A 19,203-nucleotide genomic window follows, 5' to 3' on the forward strand; every position below is an offset into this window, starting at 1 on the left:
CCTTTGTCTGCGGAGGCCACACTCCCATAACTGTCACCACCAGGGTCTCCAGTTCCACTTCTCTCTGCCGTGTGCTCTGCTTCATCCCACCGTCTTCTTTCCAATTCCATGAAGCCACTTTTTAAAAGCGTCTTCCTATAAGACCTGCCTTTTACTTTCAGTTGTTCTGGAGACACTGCCCACTCTGCTGGCTCATCCTCCGCTGCTGTGCCTCCCCTTGAAGTCTCTGTGGGTCTGTCAGGCTCCTCGGAGTAGGCAGCCACCGCCATCTTGACCTGATGGGAATATCTGTGCTCTCTCCCTTTTTCATCCAGTACCGGGGACTGAACCTAAGGATTCATGCATGCTGGCTAAGTGCTCTACCATGGAGCTGTATCTCCAGCCCTCTTATTTTTTTATTTGAGACAGGGTCTGGAAAGATGATCAGGCTGGCCTTGAACTCACTGTATGGACCAGACAGGCTCTGAACCTGCAACCTTCCTGCCTCAGTCTCCTGAGCCTTATCATCAGGCCCAGAAACATGTATTTCTTTTCATTTTAAAGTATCAGACCCTTTGTTCTCATAAAGTTTTAGAACAGACATGTTCTAAAGTATCTTTGTACACATGTGCATTATGGGTAATAAATGGCCATTTCTTTTCTTTTCACAGTGTATACTTGTAGTGACGTCACTGAAATCACCCCATAGGAAAGAAGGCCAAGTGGGGAGGAGGTGGGAAGTAAGGACACTAGTAGCTCTGGGAGCCAGCAGCCAAAGGAAGTCACTTAAGAGGCCTAGGTAGATCAAAGATGCAGAGGAGGCATGGCTTTGACCAAGGCTGAGTGGGATCGCAGGACTGGGGATGGGAAATGTGGAGCAACAAGATATGGGGTACAGAGTCAATGGAAGGGTGCTGCTGAGGGAGAGGATTCTAGCCTCACAGCTCAGAGAGGAGTCTGGTGTTCGCCCGTCTCTACTCCGGGGCGGTACCAAGAGTGAGACTGTAGAGACCTCATGCTGCTGCTGCCTGTGGGGGGAGTGGCTCTGCTCACTCAGCAAGAGGATGAGCTAAGAACTCTTCAAAGAAAAGTGCCATGGAGGCCCTGGAAATGATGCGAATCTGCCTTAAGAAGAGAGAACACCACTACCTCCACAGAGCCAAACAGGACCATCTCATTCCGGCTTTTTATCACTAATAAGCTAACACGTAATCTCTCAGTGGCTGAGTATAAATGGTCACATTCACCATGCCCTGCCCTTTAAATACTTAAAACTTTCCATCGTGAGTAACTACGCATTTAACACATGGATAAACAAGTAACTAAGTGGGTTCTCATCCTCCACAGCAGACGTGTACATGTGACAAAGTCATCTCAGAAACTTCCCTTTTGAAATGAGATAACTAATTACCCAGTGAAAAGGCAGAGCTTTCTCCCTACTGGGAAATCAAGAATGCAGTCTAGCAGAATGCAGGATGCGGACCATGGCAAATCAGGTCTGCAAAACAGTAAACAAAATAACCTCAGGGCAACTAACACATGCACAAAGAGCAGACAGGGCTGTGCACAGCTGATCTGGTCCTAAGAACCCTGAATCTGGGTTTCAGAAAGAAACAGAAAGAATAAAAAAATGCCTATAAGGATATTAAGAAAGAGAAACAAGGCACTGTAGGATAAAACAGTCAACTGAAGCAAAGCAAAATCCTTCACATACAGAGACTTCAAGGCCACACAGGCTCAGCTTGAGTTACCCTAGAGAATTAGGAAGTGCCCATTGTCTTTATCACTCAGGAAGGAAATCCATGTCTCTTCCCAAATCCCAGCTATTAAAAAACCAGAGCTCTGAGTATGGAGACCGTCCTGCCTTCAGAATAGGTGCATATCCCATTTCTCTACTGTAGTAACTGGCTTCCTGAGAGCCATGGATTTTGTAGTCATATGGAGAAAGAAGGAAGTGGATAATGAAAGTAAGCTTAATTGGGTGAGCCAGCAGTGTTATACTGCACAAAACGGACACAAGAGGCAGCCCAGGGACACGCAAGGAAAGTACACCAATCATTTACAGCTTCATAAAAGTGTGTATACATCTGTGTCTTTTATCCTAAGCAGCATAAAAAACTGACAATAAAAGGTGAGCTGAATGGAATGCTAGTCTCTGGTGTCAAGCACGGAAGGAATCATCATTGTTTTTCAAAGTTTCTTGGTTCTTGGCCTGGCATCTGCTGGCCAGCTCCTGCTTCTTCAAAACTTCAAGTTCTCGAAATTAAACATAAGATTGTTTTCAGTTTCTGCAACCTATATGTGGATAATATTCAATATTAGGAAAGGAGTTGTTACAGAAACATACAACTCCTAAAAAGAACGGCCCATTGTCTCTTAAGAGGACCCTTCATACAGACACTCATGAGCGCCTATGTGTGGACATGAGGCCAGAGACCATTCACAAAGGACAATCAGTGCACACACACTGGACAAACTAAAGAAGCCAAGTGCTTACTGCACACAAGCAAGAGGGGACGAGTCCCTTTGTGTATGAGTGTGGGGGGTGGGCAAGAACCACGTGAGCCTGACTCGTGACGGAGCTGAAACGAGGCCATCTTGGAAAGCTTTATTTAAAGTGCAGTTCTGCACTGATGTAAGCACTTCATGAGGTCACCACCATGAACTGTTTTCCACGAGTCCTTTTCAACCGTGGATGTAAGTACTGGAAGCAGCATTACAAAAATAGTTTTCTTTTTATTAGCAGAGCAGACTCAAGCCAAAAACAAACTAAATGGGAATTTTGTAGCGCAGACTTTTCAAAAACAGAGTCTCAGTATGCCTAAGACAGACATGGCCTCTTTATTGGAAACTTCTGTGCAGTGTTCAGAAGCCATACAGGTTTGGTCAGACCTCAAATCTGCACTTTCTCTCTCCAGAGACTAAGGAACCCTAGATAGACAGCAAGGGAGCCGCCATCTTGACCCAACACTCTTATTGGCTCTAAAAAAGGAATTTCTGCTCTAGCACTTTTAGCAGAAGAGGCCAAACCATCACATAGCCCTTTTACAACAGGATGATCCAAACCTGGATGAACAAAATAGGTATTTTTTGAAGGACTGCAACCTTAAAATTACTGCAATGAAAGTTTGGACTAAGCAAAGTCAAAGCCACCTAAAGTGTCATTGCTACGAAAATTTTATCCTTTTGCAGATATAATGCCTGTGGCCAGCAACAGTGCCTGGCAAATCCCATCAGTGACTATAATAATGTTAGTATTTCTAACAATACACAAGCACTTCACCACATTATTTAATCCATTAGGCAAATTAGACCTATTTTTAACCACATCTTACAAATGAGAACACTGGTATCCCCATTCATGATTTTCCCAGGATCAGGTATAACTAATGTCTGTATTTCTTTTAAGTAACTACAGACAATAATGTTCACATGTGTCTAGCTGAATGAGTGAGTATGCAATGTGTCATGGATGGTCATAGCTAAAGAAGTAATTTTAAAAAAGTCATGCAAAGGCCGGCTCAACACACACACACACACACACACACACACACACACACACACACACGCACACACACACGCGCGCGCACACACACACACACACACACACACATGCTCATGCATCAAGTAGAAAAGAAGTAGGGGGAGAACTTGCTAAGAAGAGTTCTAGCCCCAGAAGGAGGGGATGAGAGGTAAGGAAACATGTGGGGTCAAAATGGCTAAAATTTATTATATAAACGAATGAAATTGTCAAACAACAAACAGATTGAAGTTAAGTCCAGGTAAGGCAGACTGAGTACTATCAGCTGGCACGGTTGTTTGTAAGTGTGCTGAGGGAGTGGTTAAAATGCTGAGCATCTCCTCTTCCCGGCACTGCCTCCAGCAGACAGCAGGCAGTGGAGCACAGTTCTAAGCACAGGCATGGTGGAGCACACTGGAGTCTGGTGAAAGCACCATGTACTCAGCAATGGTACCAACCACCCTGAGTGGCAGTTACAAGCCGAAACGGTGTGTTGGAATTAATGGAACATCTGGCAAAGGGTTGTATTCTGTGTGGACTTTCAGGCTTGGAGTGCTCCGATATCTACTGCACTTTTGAGACCCAGCAGCTCTTCAGGAAGTTCCTCTGAGCCCCAGGCTGGAGACTGCTCCCAGGCACCTGCTAACACTCTGCTAAAGCACTTTGCTGATGTTCAGACCTGGCTTCTCAAGTTCTTATGGGTAGTGACTACACATGTTTTGTTCATCTCCGAAGCCCTGTAAATGTTTATAAGCTGGCAGGGCTCTTGAAACATTAGCTGAGTGACGAGTGAGTATTTGTGCTGCATTTACTTAAGTTATAATGTTCTTACGTATCAGATAATGTGTTAACTGGAGGAAGGTCTGAGAAGAATGGTGGAGGCCAAGAGAAAACTAGTTCCTACTTATCTCAAAAGCAAAAACAAAAGAGATCAGAGATCTTTGCATGCATATGCATCTTTATTTCCCAAGGAAGAGAGAGCCAAGAACCACCATGGTTTTCTGCACTTACAACTTCAGGCAAAGGAACCAGCCACACATCTAAGATGCCACCCACTCCTCTATCTTGAAGAAGTCCTGCTCTGGCCATGTCACATGAAATTTCTACAGCTGCAGCCAATCACTGGCATATACCTAGGAAATCTAAATACATCCAGTGTTCTGACAGGAGACCTGGATTTTTAAAAATAACAAAGAAAATGATGCTAGTCAAATAACAAAAGCTAATACAACCTTGATAGTCTCCTAAGCCCCTGAGAAGCTGTGCTGTTTCCCCTCCAAGAGTCCAAGTCGCAGATAGAGGCAGAAATCCACTCTCCTCTACCCACACAGTCCACTTTTCTAACAGGGATCCCTAAGGAACCATCTCGCAGCAAGAGCGTCACCTCAAGACTTCCACAGCTCCAACGTTCTCCAAAGGAGTGAGGCCTGTTCTGTGGCAGCTCCTTGATAAACAGGCCACAGCCATCCTTTATTTTCCTTCTGATATAGGTAGGACCAGTGCTTGGGTCTGCGTGCAGATACCAGGTGAGGGTGATAAAGTGATGATTGACACCAACATTTCTGAGAGTTGCTACTTTAAGCAGGATCATCCTACTTTGTTTGGTCTGCCACTCATTTTAATTTCCATTTAGAGTCCACTGGGCCTCCGAAGGAATCCACTCACCTTCCAGTGTCAGCTGGACACTCATTTTTCAAGATTTAGAGTACAATTTTAAAAGGAAAGCTTATAAAATGTTGTGTTTTGGGTGTGTGTGCATGCATATTTGCATGTATGGAGGTCCATGTGTAGGTGTGAGTGTGCATACATGTGTGCACATGCATATTGAGTCCAGAGACTGATATCTGTTGTCTGTCTATTGATGGGTAACTCATATGATAAAGTAGGATCTCTTACTTAAACCCACAGCTTGAAGACTGGGCTACCCAAGCAAGCTGGGTCACTCCAGGGATCCCCTTATCTCTAGGATTAGAGCTGGCTGCCATGACTGCCAGCATTTACACAGAGCTGGGGAGCTACCTCTAGTCCTTATGCCCCCCCAGATGAGTACTCTACCCACTGAGCCACCTTGCCAGCTCTGTTTGTAAGTATCCTAAATAAACTGGAAAAAGATGGGTATTTGTCTTTTTTTTTTTTTAAGGAGGGGGAAATATCTATATCATCCTATGAATACCAGCAAAAGCTTATGTGTTTAGGGCATCCCAGAGACGCAGCCATACAAGATGGCTTATTCTCCCAAAGGGCTGAAAGGCTCCAGAAGTTTCTTTAAATGGAAATATTTCCAAGATATACATATAACTTCCACGTTTGGAGTCTAAAACATATAATAATTTCTTTCTTGAGAACAGAATTGAAAATACCAGCTGAAGTGTATGAGTCAATTAAATATTTAAAGAGATGCATATTTGGTCAGAGGTGGAAACAGATGCTGTGGACCACAGAGGGGAAAAAAAAATGCTTGATCTTCATCCTGAAGTTTGCCCTTCCAAAAGCATCCCTGACGTCAGCTCCTGTCTTAGACATCTGTCTCGTCCTCACAGAGGTAAAATGAAACTGCAGGACAGTGTGACATTTGTCTGTGTGTCGGGGCATGGTCTCTTGTTGCTCAGGTTGGCCTTGAAAATGACCTTGGATACTTCCCTTTGAGTCTTTGTGTGTCTCTGTGTGTATACATGTGTGCCTCTGTGTCTGTCTCTCTGTTGTATGTGTCTGTTTTTCTCTCTGTGTCTCTGTGTATGTGTCTCTGTCTCTGTGTGTGCGTGTGCATGTGTGTGTGTGTGTGTGTGTGTGTGTGTGTGTGTGTGTGTGTGTGTGTAGGCTACAGTTTAATAATGTCAGGGGTCTTCTTCAGCTGCTCTGCCTTTTTAATTCTATTTTTAAAGACAGTGTTTCTCACTGAACCTGCTGCTCACCGAGTTAGCCAGACTGGCTGGACGGCGAGCTCCAGGGAGCTACCTTTCTCTGGCCCTGGCACTGGGGTTACGGACTCATGCTATCACGCCCAGCTTTTAAAAAGGTCCTGGACACTTGAACTCAGCCCCTCATGCTTACATGGACGACTAGCAACATACACCTAAGCCACCTCCTCTGGCCCAGACCTTGGCCTTCTGATCCCGTTGCCTCTGATGACAGGCATGTTGCACCACACCTGGTTTATTTGGTGACGGGGTCAAGGGAGGAGTTTTGTGCATGCAAGGCGGGCCCTGTACCAACCGAGCTACATCCCTATTCTCCACAGTGTAACCTGTTGAGGAGGATAATGGTTGGAAAGGCCTGTAGTGAGCCCAGAGCTGAGCACGTTTCCTAGCAACGGCTTTCCTCTTCCCTGTGTGGCATCTCTCCAATGGTGCTCTCAGCAACCCCCAGCTTCTGCTGCAGTCTCTGCAGTGGAGCCTCCCAGGCACTTCCGGCCAGCCCAGATTTAGCTAGTGTTCTCATTGGTGTTGGATTTATACCCTGTGGTTGGGACAGAGGAACACCCTTGGCTTGTTCACAACTCTGAGTACCGATGACTGGATTCCCCAATGCATTTCTTCTTTCTGCTGAGGTATTTTCATCTCTTCTAAGGGGCAGCTTGTCACTCTTACCCCCCATCTGGGCAACAAAGGCATTAGAAAGTTCCTATTCTTTGATCCTGGGAATCACTTTCCTGTAGTGTTGCTAAGAAACTCCTGGCTACTGACTATGTAAACAAGCAGGCTGAGCAAAGGGTCTGAAGAGACCTCAGATGAAAGAGAAGTGGTGACAAATCAATGTCCCTAGAGGACCGGCTTAAAAATATGGAAATTCAAGTAACAGAAAACCGTTTAGTACAAAGTTTAAATAATAATCTACACTACTGACATGGAAAGACTTCCATAATACATTAAACAAAAGAAAACAATAAATTCAGAACTGAACGTGCCTGTTCATAGGGCGGGACATACATTACAAAGAGTGCATGAAGCTCATGATTGTCTTACAATGACCCAGGGATCGTCTTCCAGTGTCTGCAGACCAATATAGATACTTAACAGTGCTATTTGTTTGTTACGTCGTTTGAATCCAGACAACATAGTAACTATTTATGTACTCCTGACTTAGTCACTGTTGGAGAAACACACACAGTAAGAACTGCTATTTTTATTTCCTTCATAAGTAACCTTGTAATCATTTATTAGTGGAGCGTCTCTACATCTGTTCCTGTTACAGAACTTCAGACTGTGCTATCAGCTCAACTCCCAGCACCCTCACTTCCTGTTCAACACGCAACTTGCAAAACTCTCTCTAGCAGTGAGATGAGGTCATCAAAAGGAATGTGGCGTGGTTTAATGCCGAGGCATAACCTGCTTCCAACTAATATTGGCACGCCGCTGTACCGGCGTTCCGTCATGCTGGAAAATGTCTGCTGCCAACCCTAGAGCTGCACTCAGACTTTAACACGCTGTCTCAGAGCACCTTGGCATACAGGTTGGGAAACACAGATAAATAACAAAACGCTAACAGCTGCTTTCTCTCCGATTATTGGTGATTTAAAAACAAAGAAAGATTTTTCTGAACCTTTTCCAAACAAGCAGCTGTTAGTTTTACAAAGAGAATCCACTGCAGTGACCGACGGCTTCTCAGGAGTCCTTTGTCCTTATGGGAAGGTGGATATTTTGCTCCCATCAAGTCTGCTCCCTAAAGCGAAATCTCAGCATGAACATTAGAAAAGAAAATGTCTTGGGTAATGCTTTCATTACTAAAATAGCAAAAAACGTAAAGAGTCATGAATAACCTTCAATAACTCTTCCTCCTCAGAGTCTTGTCAGATACTCACCCAGGTCAGATCAATGAAGTCACTGGTGTCTCTAACCCAGACAGTCACCCTACTTCCTGCGGGTAGCCCTTACCACTGTTCAACAATAAACTCTCTGTCCCTCAGCTGATGCGCTGTACAGAGCACAGTCATGCCCTCGTGGGAACTGAGCTATAAATGGTCCTTTGCTATTGGTCTGCGGGGCTGTGGTCGCCAGGTTAACGGTGCTCCTTTAGAAACAGTGCCTGCTGCTTGTCACCCCAGTGTCCCCGGCTGCTGTCTGTAAAGGACTGCTGCTCTCTTTGTTCTCCATGGCTTACTTCTGACCTGTTTGTCAGTTTTTGTACTAAAGGAATGAATAGCCTATTATATCTTCACCAGTGGGGACTTTCAGAATCAAGCCAGTGAGTTGGGTATAACAGACAATTAGTTCCTTAGAGTATTTAGTGGTTGGTGAATGTTTTGTTTGTCTTTGGGCTTTGTGGGGGTTGATGGATAGAGATGAGTTATTCTATTCAATGCTAGACTTTAAACCTCAGGACTCTCTGGTTTTGGTACCATATAGTTGGAGTTTTATTGCAATCAGCGTTTTATTCAATTTTTGTGTGAATGTGCACATGTGCGCGAGCGTGTGTATGTGTGTGTGTGTGTGTGTGTACGCGTGCGCGCGGTGCTGTACATACTTGAAGTCGGTATCTATTATGTATCTTTACTCAATTTCTTTTCACCTTATTACTGAGACAGGGTCTCTAACTGACCCTGAGGCTCATCGATTTTGGTAGGCTGGCTGGCCAATGAACTTCAAGGATCTGCCTGTCTCTACACTCTCAGGGGTAGGTTACAGACACAGACAGACTGCCGCCACACTCACCTTTTACATGAGTTCTGGGAAGTCAAGCTTAGGTCTTTGTGCTTGTGTGGCAAACTCTTTACCTACTGAGCCATCTTCTCCATGCCTTATTATCTTTTAAGTAGAGATGCCCAAAGATCTATAAAAACACTCATCATTTCAATCTATTAACTTCCACAAATGGACACGTTAGTCTCTACTTCAAGTTAGAATTAATTAAGGTGTAGTGATACAATGCTTATGGAACAGTTTATATGAACCTTAATAAAAGCAGAACTCCCAAAACTCTTAGGGATGTTCTTTAAAATATGAAAATAATAACTCCCAATCTTCCTGTGAGCCAGTAGTTCTCAACCTTGTGGGTCACAACTCCCACAAGGATCATGAATCAGACATCCTGCACGTCAGATATTTACATTATGATTCATAACAGTAGCAAAATTAGTGATGAAGTAGCAATGAAATAATTTTATGGTTGGGTTCACCACAACCTGAGGAACTGTATTAAAGGGTCGCAGTATTAGGAAGGTTGAGAATCAATGCAAGTGTTCAACTGCTCCCAACTACATTCATTACTTTTTCCTGCTGGCTGTCTGTCTCCTCTAACTAGAATTAAGCTAACAAGGGTAGGTATCATTAACCAGTGATTTATCTGTTCCCAACACATATAGATCACCTGGATCTAGAGCTATAGATGGTTGTGAGCTGCCATGTGGGAATCCACCCTGGTCCTCTAGAAGAACAAGTAAGTGCTCTTAGATGCTAAGCCCTCTCTCCAGCCCTTAAAGATTTTTTTTATAACACGACTTCAGTGGATCAAAAAAGAAGACAAAGTCTTCTAAACATAAATACTAAGGTTTATGGAAACCAGTACAAATGCCTGAGACCAGAAATGTATCAGATTTTGGAGCTTTTCAGATTTGGAGATGTCTCTGTCATCTTGGACATTTATCTATCCCTAAAAGGAGAAATCCCAGATCCAAAATGCTTTAAAATCTGAAATTTTGTAAGTGGTCAAAGTGCAGATTCTGCAGCACTTCAGAATTCAGGTTTCCACTTTGGGTGTCTTATTGTTCCTTAAGTGAGAAGGACGCCTCTGTGACACCGAGTCAACTTCTTCACGGAAGCGAAACACAACAGTGGAAATGACCTAACTCACTCACTATCTCTTCCCATTTGGATAGTTTCAACTATCCAAGAGATAAGGAGGCTGTGCATTAAAAGAAATTTAATGTCCACACACGGAGTGTGAGAGCCAAAGCCAATACTTCTGAAGGTAAAATCTACAGTGGGTAAGCAAAAAGTTCAATTCAATTAAAACTCTCCCGGGGACCACACACAAAGACAAGAGATGAGAAAAGGGAGAGGAAGAAGTACACTCAACAATTCAGATTCACACTCCTTCACACACACACACACACACACACACACACACACACACACACACACACAATTAGTATAATCCATTAGGACAGTAGGAAGCCTCTCAGCACGTGGCAGAAGTAATGCCTCTCGGGAAAAGTGAACTTTGTCCAAGTTTCAAAGGACTTTAATTTACAGAGATCACAGTAATTGAGTTAAAAAAAAAAAAACCAAAGCCGGGCGATGGTGGCGCACGCCTTTAATCCCAGCACTCGGGAGGCAGAGCCAGGCGGATCTCTGTGAGTTCGAGGCCAGCCTGGTCTCCAAAGTGAGTTCCAGGAAAGGCGCAAAGCTACACAGAGAAACCCTGTCTCGAAAAACCAAAAAAAAAAAAAAAAAAAAAAAACCAAAACCAAAAACAAAACCCAAAACAACCACCACCACAACAAACCCATACAACATAAGAAGCTAGCTACCCTGAATAAGAACAAGGCAGAAGAAAGTGGACTTGGCTTCTCAAAGGTTGCAAATATTAGACAGACTCAATACAAAATGAAAAACACCTATGTTTAGAGAAAGAGGTCAGACTTCAAATATGAAAAAAGAACAAAATGTGGTTAGTCATATTTTTAAAAAGCAAAATAAATCTAGAAACAAAAAAATGCAATAGTTATAATAAGAGGCTCAATGAGTGAGTTCAATACCAAATTAGATCAGTAGGAAATAGAGCTGGTGCTCTGGTAGATATAAAGACATTATACATAAACCTATAAAAACAGAAAAGAGACACAGTATGAAGGAAGGGCTAGAATACAAAGACAAGAACAGAGGCAGTCAGAGAGGCAGCGTGAGAAGTGATCTAGTCTCTGAGTTTCCAGAATCTCTACATCTGGGAAGCCATGGGGCTACTAACTAATAGAGGCTTGCACCAGACAGAGGCCGCTGAAACTTAGAATGCTAATGCCACCACTTAAGATGGCACTAGCCAGGGGAAAATGGCAGATTACCCGCCCATGAGTGATGATGGGCTGATGGCTGACTTCACACAAGAGGAGAAACCCTGGGGAAGTGTCTTTTAAAAACTGGGTGCAAATCCTTCCATCTACCTGTATGGCTGGTAAAGCTAGCTTTCACAAACAAAAACAAACAGAAAGGTATTTGGGAGCAAACAGAAAATAAGAAAATCTAAACCCCAAACCATTCTCATCTAAGGAATTTCATAGGATGCACAGGCAGCAGCAGTGGGCTGTGATGACGGCAGCCCACATGTCTAACCCTGAACAACCACAAACTATATGCAGAAGACTACCGGCTAATGTCTAGACACAAGACAAAACAAAAAACTATATAACCATGGCACATTGGAGCAAAAGCAAGTGATCACAATTCAGGAATCTTAAGACTCCTGAAATGCTTGAGGAGAAAAGTGAAGATACAGTTTAGTGTGAGGGGGTAAGTGAAATAGGATACCAAGATACCTAGGGTAAGTACAGAGGACTGTTTAAAGGAAAAAGACAGACTTACGGAAACAAAACCAAGAAAAGCCCATTCGACCTAAATGAGGCAGGAAAGCAACAGAAAGCAGCCCCAAGGCAAGCAAGATAGAAGGCAGAAAAGAAGAAGAAAAAGGAAGCCCAAAGGAGGCATATGTTGAGCGCTATTGGTGAGGTCCGCCAGCAACAGAGATCAACTGGAGTTTCGGTTAAATTTAAAAAATGAACTGTGTGCTCACACAAAGAGTCACTGGTCAATATGCACCGCAGCCTGATTTACAATACCCCAATAAAATAATTCCAGTGTCCAGCTACTGCAAATGAAGAACAAATTCTGGCATATACGTACAGTGGAAGTGTATTTTCATGTGAAAAAAAATGAAATGCTGAAAACCTAACAACATGGACAGCTCAAAAGCATGGTGCTAAGTGCAAGGCAAACATCACTGTCTACATACGGTATGAGTCCATTTCTATGACATTCAAGAGAAGACGAAACTGAAGAGATACAAACAGATCAGAGATAAAAGGAAGGCTTAAGGGCATGCAGAACATTAGGCCGTCTTCGAAATGATGTGTATCTTTATTGCGGTCATGGCTGCACAATGGTATATACTAGTGAAAATTCATCAAACAGTATGCTTAGAATGTGTGAGTTTCATTATATGAAAACTATACAGTAACAAGGTAGTAAGAAATACAAAAACCAATAAAATAACTTAGAAAAGGGAAGGGTAGATACAAACATTAACCTGTAAAATCTAGATTAGCTAAATCAGATGACTACAAAATTAATTTTAGAGAAAGATGTTTAAAATATCATGGCATACTAATAAAAATATTTAGCTCACCAGGAAACGTAATCAATACCATGTTCCTAATGACTTACCTTCAAAATATATAAAGCCAAAATTGGCAGGGCTTCAGGGAAAACTGAGCATAGGGCAGACCAAGGTGAACAAAATGCAAAATCTCAGACAGAAGATTAGCAACTTAAATCTAAGGATCCGCAAAGAAAAGAAAACGATGCCCAAGTTCAGATCATTTTCGTAATTGAAAGTAGTTAAAATACCAAAGTTACTCGCCAGATAGAACGTATTCACTACAACCTGATATTTACTTGTAAATAGAACTCTCAATTACAAGAAGTGGAAGGAGACTTTCTATTGGACAAAGGAGTCATGAAATGATCTCATCAGAAGCATCTACAGCAGGAAAAATTTGAACCACTGCCTCTAAAGCCCATGAAAGTTGTTACTCTAGAGACTCCAGCAAGCCCAAGAAGACAAGAAAAAGGAACTAAGATGATAGGGACTAGAAAGCCAAATCTATCCAAACTCATAAATAATAGGACTTAAATAGAAAACTCCCAAATAACCTATAATTTTTTTTATTAATAAGGAGGTTGGTAGAGTTAACCTATACATGATAAAATTGTATAGCCATTCATTCAACCATGTGATAGCTGTATAAATTATAGTGTACTAAATAAACCATAAAGAAATGGATGAACTATATGGTATACAGAATGAACCAAAAATCACACAGGTCAATATGATGAAACTCAGAATAAAATGTTTTGCAATGATCAAGTCACAGATCAATAGGACCCTACTCATACAAGGGTTGAAATAATACAGTATCACTTAGGGATACATATATGTATATATATGGGTAAAGTCCCAAAGGACCCAGACAAGGAGTATCACAAGTTCAGAAAAGTTGTAGTGGAGGATTTCAGTAGGAGGAGGAAGGCACCTCAGGCTTCACAACACTAATGGTGTTTCCAAGACAGGCCAGGGAGCTCTGAGTAGCCTTCACTTCCCATTCTTTGTATCCATCCCTACAAGCACATTACAGCACTACAACATTGTTTCACACTGGAACAGGGCACCGAGGGAGTTCGATTACTATATCTCAATCTTTAAATTAATACTTGCTTTTTCTTACTCCTTATTCTAGGAAAGTTGAAAGTCCTCATTCACACAGTGATTTCCCGAATACACTAAAGTAGTAAGAAACTGTGAGTAGGATGTAAAAGCAGATAGCAAAATCATTGTGCATTTTTTTTTTTCGAGACAGGGTTTCTCTGTGTAGCGTTGCGCCTTTCCTGGAACTCACTGGGTAGTCCAGGCTGGCCTCGAACTCACAGAGATCCGCCTGGCTCTGCCTCCTGAGTGCTGGGATTAAAGGCGTGCGCCACCACCGCCCGGCCCATTGTGCATTTTTAACTGTCTGCTCATGAAAGAAAGCCAAAATGAACAGTTAAATAATACAGAAAATACACATACATAACAAATGATTAAAAGACTTGAATTCTTATGTTAAAAAAAATTTAACTGGAAAAAAATTAATCTCTTCTTTTGAAAAAGAATTTTGTTTAGCTTTGAACTAAACAAATGGCTGATCAACGCCGGAAAGAGGGAAGACCTTTCCTCTTGTATCAGAAACACTGAAACGCCAATACAGTGAAAATGTTAGGAGAGGCCAAAACCCTTATCCTTCCTGGAACCTCTTCTTCTCCCTGCCCAAAACGTCATTTCCATGGAACATAAATGTTACCACATGACTTCCAGCATGAGCACCTTCAGTTTGGACCCATGGCTACACACGGCCTCCACCCATGTAGATACTGTCCTCCCATCCTTCCTGCCTGGCCACAGCGTTCTGAGCAGACTGAAGCTCTACATTAGTGTGCTAACATTTTAGTACTGAAACATGTAATGGGTCTACGTGATTGCAGATTTTATACTTCTTCTCTCCTTGAAAAATCTTTTGACTACTTAAAAATTATTTATCTTCAAAAATCCGTGAACTGCAATCCTTATATACTCACTGCTGTCCTTACGTTTTACACACACTATGTTATCTTTAGGTACATCTGTCTTCTCGATTGTACTGCAAACCACCTGAGTGCAGAGACAGTCTCTTTCTTGTCTGCACTATGTAGCACAGCTGTCATTAATGAGCACCTACTGCATACCTGTACTGAGCTGTCCACACCACCACACTGGGTCCCCACAACTCAGGGAAGAAGTCATTATTCCCTTTTTAAAAAAGGAAACAAGATTCAAAGGTGCTCAGCTAGGAAGTGATAAATTCTCATTAGGGCTTGGGGCTCGCGGACTATACCTTGGGGTAGCTCCTGATGCCTCTGGTGACCTGTGTAACAAAATGGAATAAGACCATCCGAGGCTCAGCCACCCAATAAAGGTTGTGATGTTGTACAGAGTGCAGAGGAGGCAATTCTCAGCTGACCCAGGCCCTGCCAGTCCTACTTTCAGCGCTATGGAGGGTGCATATTTATCATTCTAGGCCATGCCCTCACCTCCTTGACCCCGTAAAGTCTTGTGAACCATAACTTTTTGCCTTGAGACATCTCTTCCTTTCCAGAAAATCTGAAGGATGGCCAAAGGCCTTGGGGGTGGGGGTGGGGGCGTCAGGAAATCCCATTTTTGTTCTCCACAGGCTCCTGGATGCTCCTCTTTACCACGTTTGTATGCCAGAATGGTAGTGCACCAGGATGACGTCAAGCAAAGTCGAACTTGCTGTCACCACTCCTCACAGAAGGGAAGATGCACAACCTGTGTTTACATAATACGCAGGGTGTGACACCAAACCCAACCGCCCGCCCCCTTCCTCCTCGGGAAACTCAAAGCTAGCTCTGGCCTTGGTACAAAACTCCAGAAGAGTGAAGCGCCATCTGGCTTGAACCACTCACCTGGCCCCTCACTATTACCTAAACTGGCACTGTGGATATTAACACAACTGCATCCAAACATCACCCTGCACTCAGCATCAGGTTACAGACAGTTGAATTCTACAGCTGTTCCTGCTCCACAACGATTCTTAACATTTTGAAGGGAAAATGTGCTGGTTCATAGCTGTTTCTGAACCCCATTTATCAGGATGGGCAGTAGCGGCTGTGAGTAAACCCTGATGATACTTGTCCCCCCTTCTACCATTGGTTTCAAGTGGCCGCTTCGTCCCACCTCCCAAACAGACAGCTAAGCAAACAACACTCACTTGGAGGAAGAGAAACTAAAATTCTTTTCACTGTTCCTCTCAAGCAAACCCTTGCAGAAGCCAAAGTACTCACTGTGGTTTAAATACTTGTCACTCAAAAACTGCCTAGAATCGCCACGAGCATCTGTATAGCCTCACTCCATTGATACTTTCTTTGGGTACAAAATGCAGAGCATTCCAGTGGCAATCTGGCAATGGCACAGATGAAAACATTTTTTTTAAGTACATACATAACCATAAAGTATGTGCTCTTGTAGCCAAGGGCTCTGGCATATTCTTTCTAAAAAACAAACCTTGCTGGGTGATACCTGCCAGGCTAATCAATTTAAATTATAACTCCTTAAGGCAGCCTCAAGAGGTAGACGTGTTACCCCTGCTTTCCAGATGAGGAAACCCCGGGGCTACATGAATAACTCCACCTCCAACACACAGGAGAAGAGTCAACTGGACTTGGGACATGTGAAGTTCTTTGAGGGAGCTAATGTGTACTCTTGCCCAACTCCTGGAGCTCACTCTTATCAGTCTCTCCCTCCCTCCCTCCCTCCCTCCCTCCCTCCCTCCCTCTCTTTCTTTTTCTCTCATAGAAATCTACCAATGAAATGCAATATATCAAATCTTAGTCATTATTTTAATATCAAACAAACCAACCTGAAATACATCTGAGGTACTACAAACGAAAGGAACACAGGTCTGCCACTTAGAAGATGCAGGGGTGTGAGTGAGTGTGTGTGTGTGTGTGTGTGTGTGTGTGTGTGTATGGACACTTAAGACAACAAATGTATCTCAACTACTGCCCCCTCCTGGGGACAGACCAATGACCAAGGCCACTTCCTTAATGGATTCCACAGATTTTCCTGCAGCGGCTCTAACAAAGCAAACAAGTTGGCAGAGAAAGACCTCAGGGGTGGCTCCTTGAGGACCCACTTGCCTCAGGATGAGTCAAGCATTGTCGAGCCAGGTTTCTATCTGTCAGACCCTCGGGGAATAGTAACAGCTGCTCTACCTACCTTAGAGATCCTGTTAGCATCAAACAAATAACGATTTTCAAATCCTCTAAAATCTAAGGTATTTTTATTAATTAGGTAAATCCATTCGTAACTACATCTGTTAACATTAAATTCACATTCACTTTTCCAATCCTGCCATCCTACTCCTAGGAATTTACGGCATAGAAACGATCACGTTCTATGTAAGGACACAGACATAGATGCGTATGATCTCTACGTTGACAATGGCTGAAACAACCAGGACGGAGGGATATCTCCACCTGTGGGACAACGGCAGCACAGACTAACAGCTACACCGTAGACTATTACGTAGTTATTAAAAAGGACGCCCTCAAGCTTTACCAGCCGGACAAAGGCCAGTATCATACTGTCTGCTCTGTGCTTCTTGCAATACTGTGGGATTGGTGAATATTAGGCTAGGGCTCCACACTGACATCCATCCTCCACCCTCATTTTTTTTTTTTTTTAGGAAAAAACATTTTAAAGAATATAATAGGATCTGTCAAAAGTCTTACTGCATTTTAAACTTTAATAATTTCGGAGGCATAAAAGCTACATACTTACAAAAACAACATCTGAAATGTTAAATTTAACATTTTATGGTACTGATGACTCTTACTAAAATTTACCACAACAGGAAGAATTACACATAAAAATAATATAAGAGCAAAACACATTCAAATTTCACAAACTGAAGTATGAAATAAATATTCACATGTATCTTTTGTACATTTATAGCAATTACACTTCCCTCCAGTTATGAACTTCAAACTATACTTTGAGAACATCTTACGTAATGTATTTTAATCTCTAGTGAAAATAATCACCGATGCCCTGACTCCAGCTGTGTGCAGGGGTATCTGTGAGTGCGTGCACATGACTACAGGGTTAATTCTGATGGTCAGCTTTGGTCGGAGGAGGCTGAGTGATTTCGAGAAGCCCACCTCTGGGACAGTCTGAGTGAAAGTGGCTCATTCCCGCAGGCTGGGGACCTGCACAGAATAAAAGGGGCAAACCGACTGAGCCAGCTAGTGCGGGCATTCTTGCCACCCGCTTCCTGGCTGCCACGCTCCCCGCACCGCGATGGCCTGAGGCCTGTGAGTGAGAGGGACTCCTTTCTCCTGGAGTCACTGGCGGGGATTTTGTTGCCTTCATGAGAAGTCTTGACTAATGCAACACCTCACTGTGTGAATACCAGAAGGATACAGAAGGCTGTCCAGGTACAGGCCACCAAAGTGGAAGAAGGGAGGGATGAGAAGACTGGAGTGGTCCAGGGGAGAGTGGGGCTTTTGGTGTGGTCCTTGTTATTTTCAGGTTGAGTCCCCCTGACTCTCCAAGCTGCCCTTGATCTTTTAGGCTCAAGTAATCATCTTGTCTTTGCCTCCCAAATGGCAGGACTCTAGATACCAGCCCATGTCAAGCTTATGCTTTGTTTTTTTAATGGGAATTTAAAGTGTGCACAGTAGTATCACACAGATGCAAAATAATTGTGCATAGTTTACTTTTAAAGATCATTAAAAAAAAAAACAACAAAAAACCTTGCTGAAGCCCTTCGTAAATAAATAGCAGAAGAACCAGAAATTGTCCACAGGTCTCACTGCTCTTAAGGTCTTCAGTGGCTGCAGGTCCAGCTATTATCAGGCTCACCTCTCCTGAAATCGGCATCTCTAGGGTGGAGCTCTGGACCAGCCCTCGCAAACCTTAGGGGCTCTTTTAAATCAACAAGCTGTCCTTCAAGGAGTCCTTGAGGATGGGAATATGATGGAAGTGGACACTGGGGCAGAGGTGACTCAAAGAGCTTTTGGGCAAACACTGGAAGTACCCCTCTGGGTTCTGGAGGTGAAGCATCTGAGTCTCACCGCTCTACCACTCCCATGGATCTGCTCATCTCTGAACTAGACATAACTTTTTTCTCTCTTAAGTCAATTAGAAATGCGAGTATCTTCTTGATCCCTGAACACGCAGCTTGCTTTCTCCTGTCTATAATGCCATCTCTCTTGTCTCTGCTTGGGAAATTCCTCTGTATTCTTGGAGGCAAAGCTCAAACGCCAGCTCTCTGGCAAGGTTTCCCTGCTTCTCCAGGCTGACGCTTCTCTGCATCACTGTCTGCTTGTTCAGTCAGTAGTTCTTTCTCTTAGCATAGCTCATCTTGGCTTTGACTGGGGCTAAGATACTGACCTTCCCCTGGG

The 19,203-nt window shown here is 43.2% G+C and overlaps 1 protein-coding gene across 2 annotated transcripts in view; it reads right to left on the reverse strand.

Annotated features, from left to right (window-relative positions):
- Positions 1-19,203, reverse strand: part of Bach2 (BTB domain and CNC homolog 2) — a 343,391-nt gene that overhangs the window by 217,113 nt on the left and 107,075 nt on the right. The gene's annotated exons all lie outside the window — the stretch shown is intronic.

Source organism: Peromyscus californicus, unplaced genomic scaffold (genome assembly GCF_007827085.1).
Source record: "Peromyscus californicus insignis strain IS unplaced genomic scaffold, ASM782708v3 Scaffold_5__1_contigs__length_169319896, whole genome shotgun sequence".
NCBI lineage: Eukaryota > Metazoa > Chordata > Mammalia > Rodentia > Cricetidae > Peromyscus > Peromyscus californicus.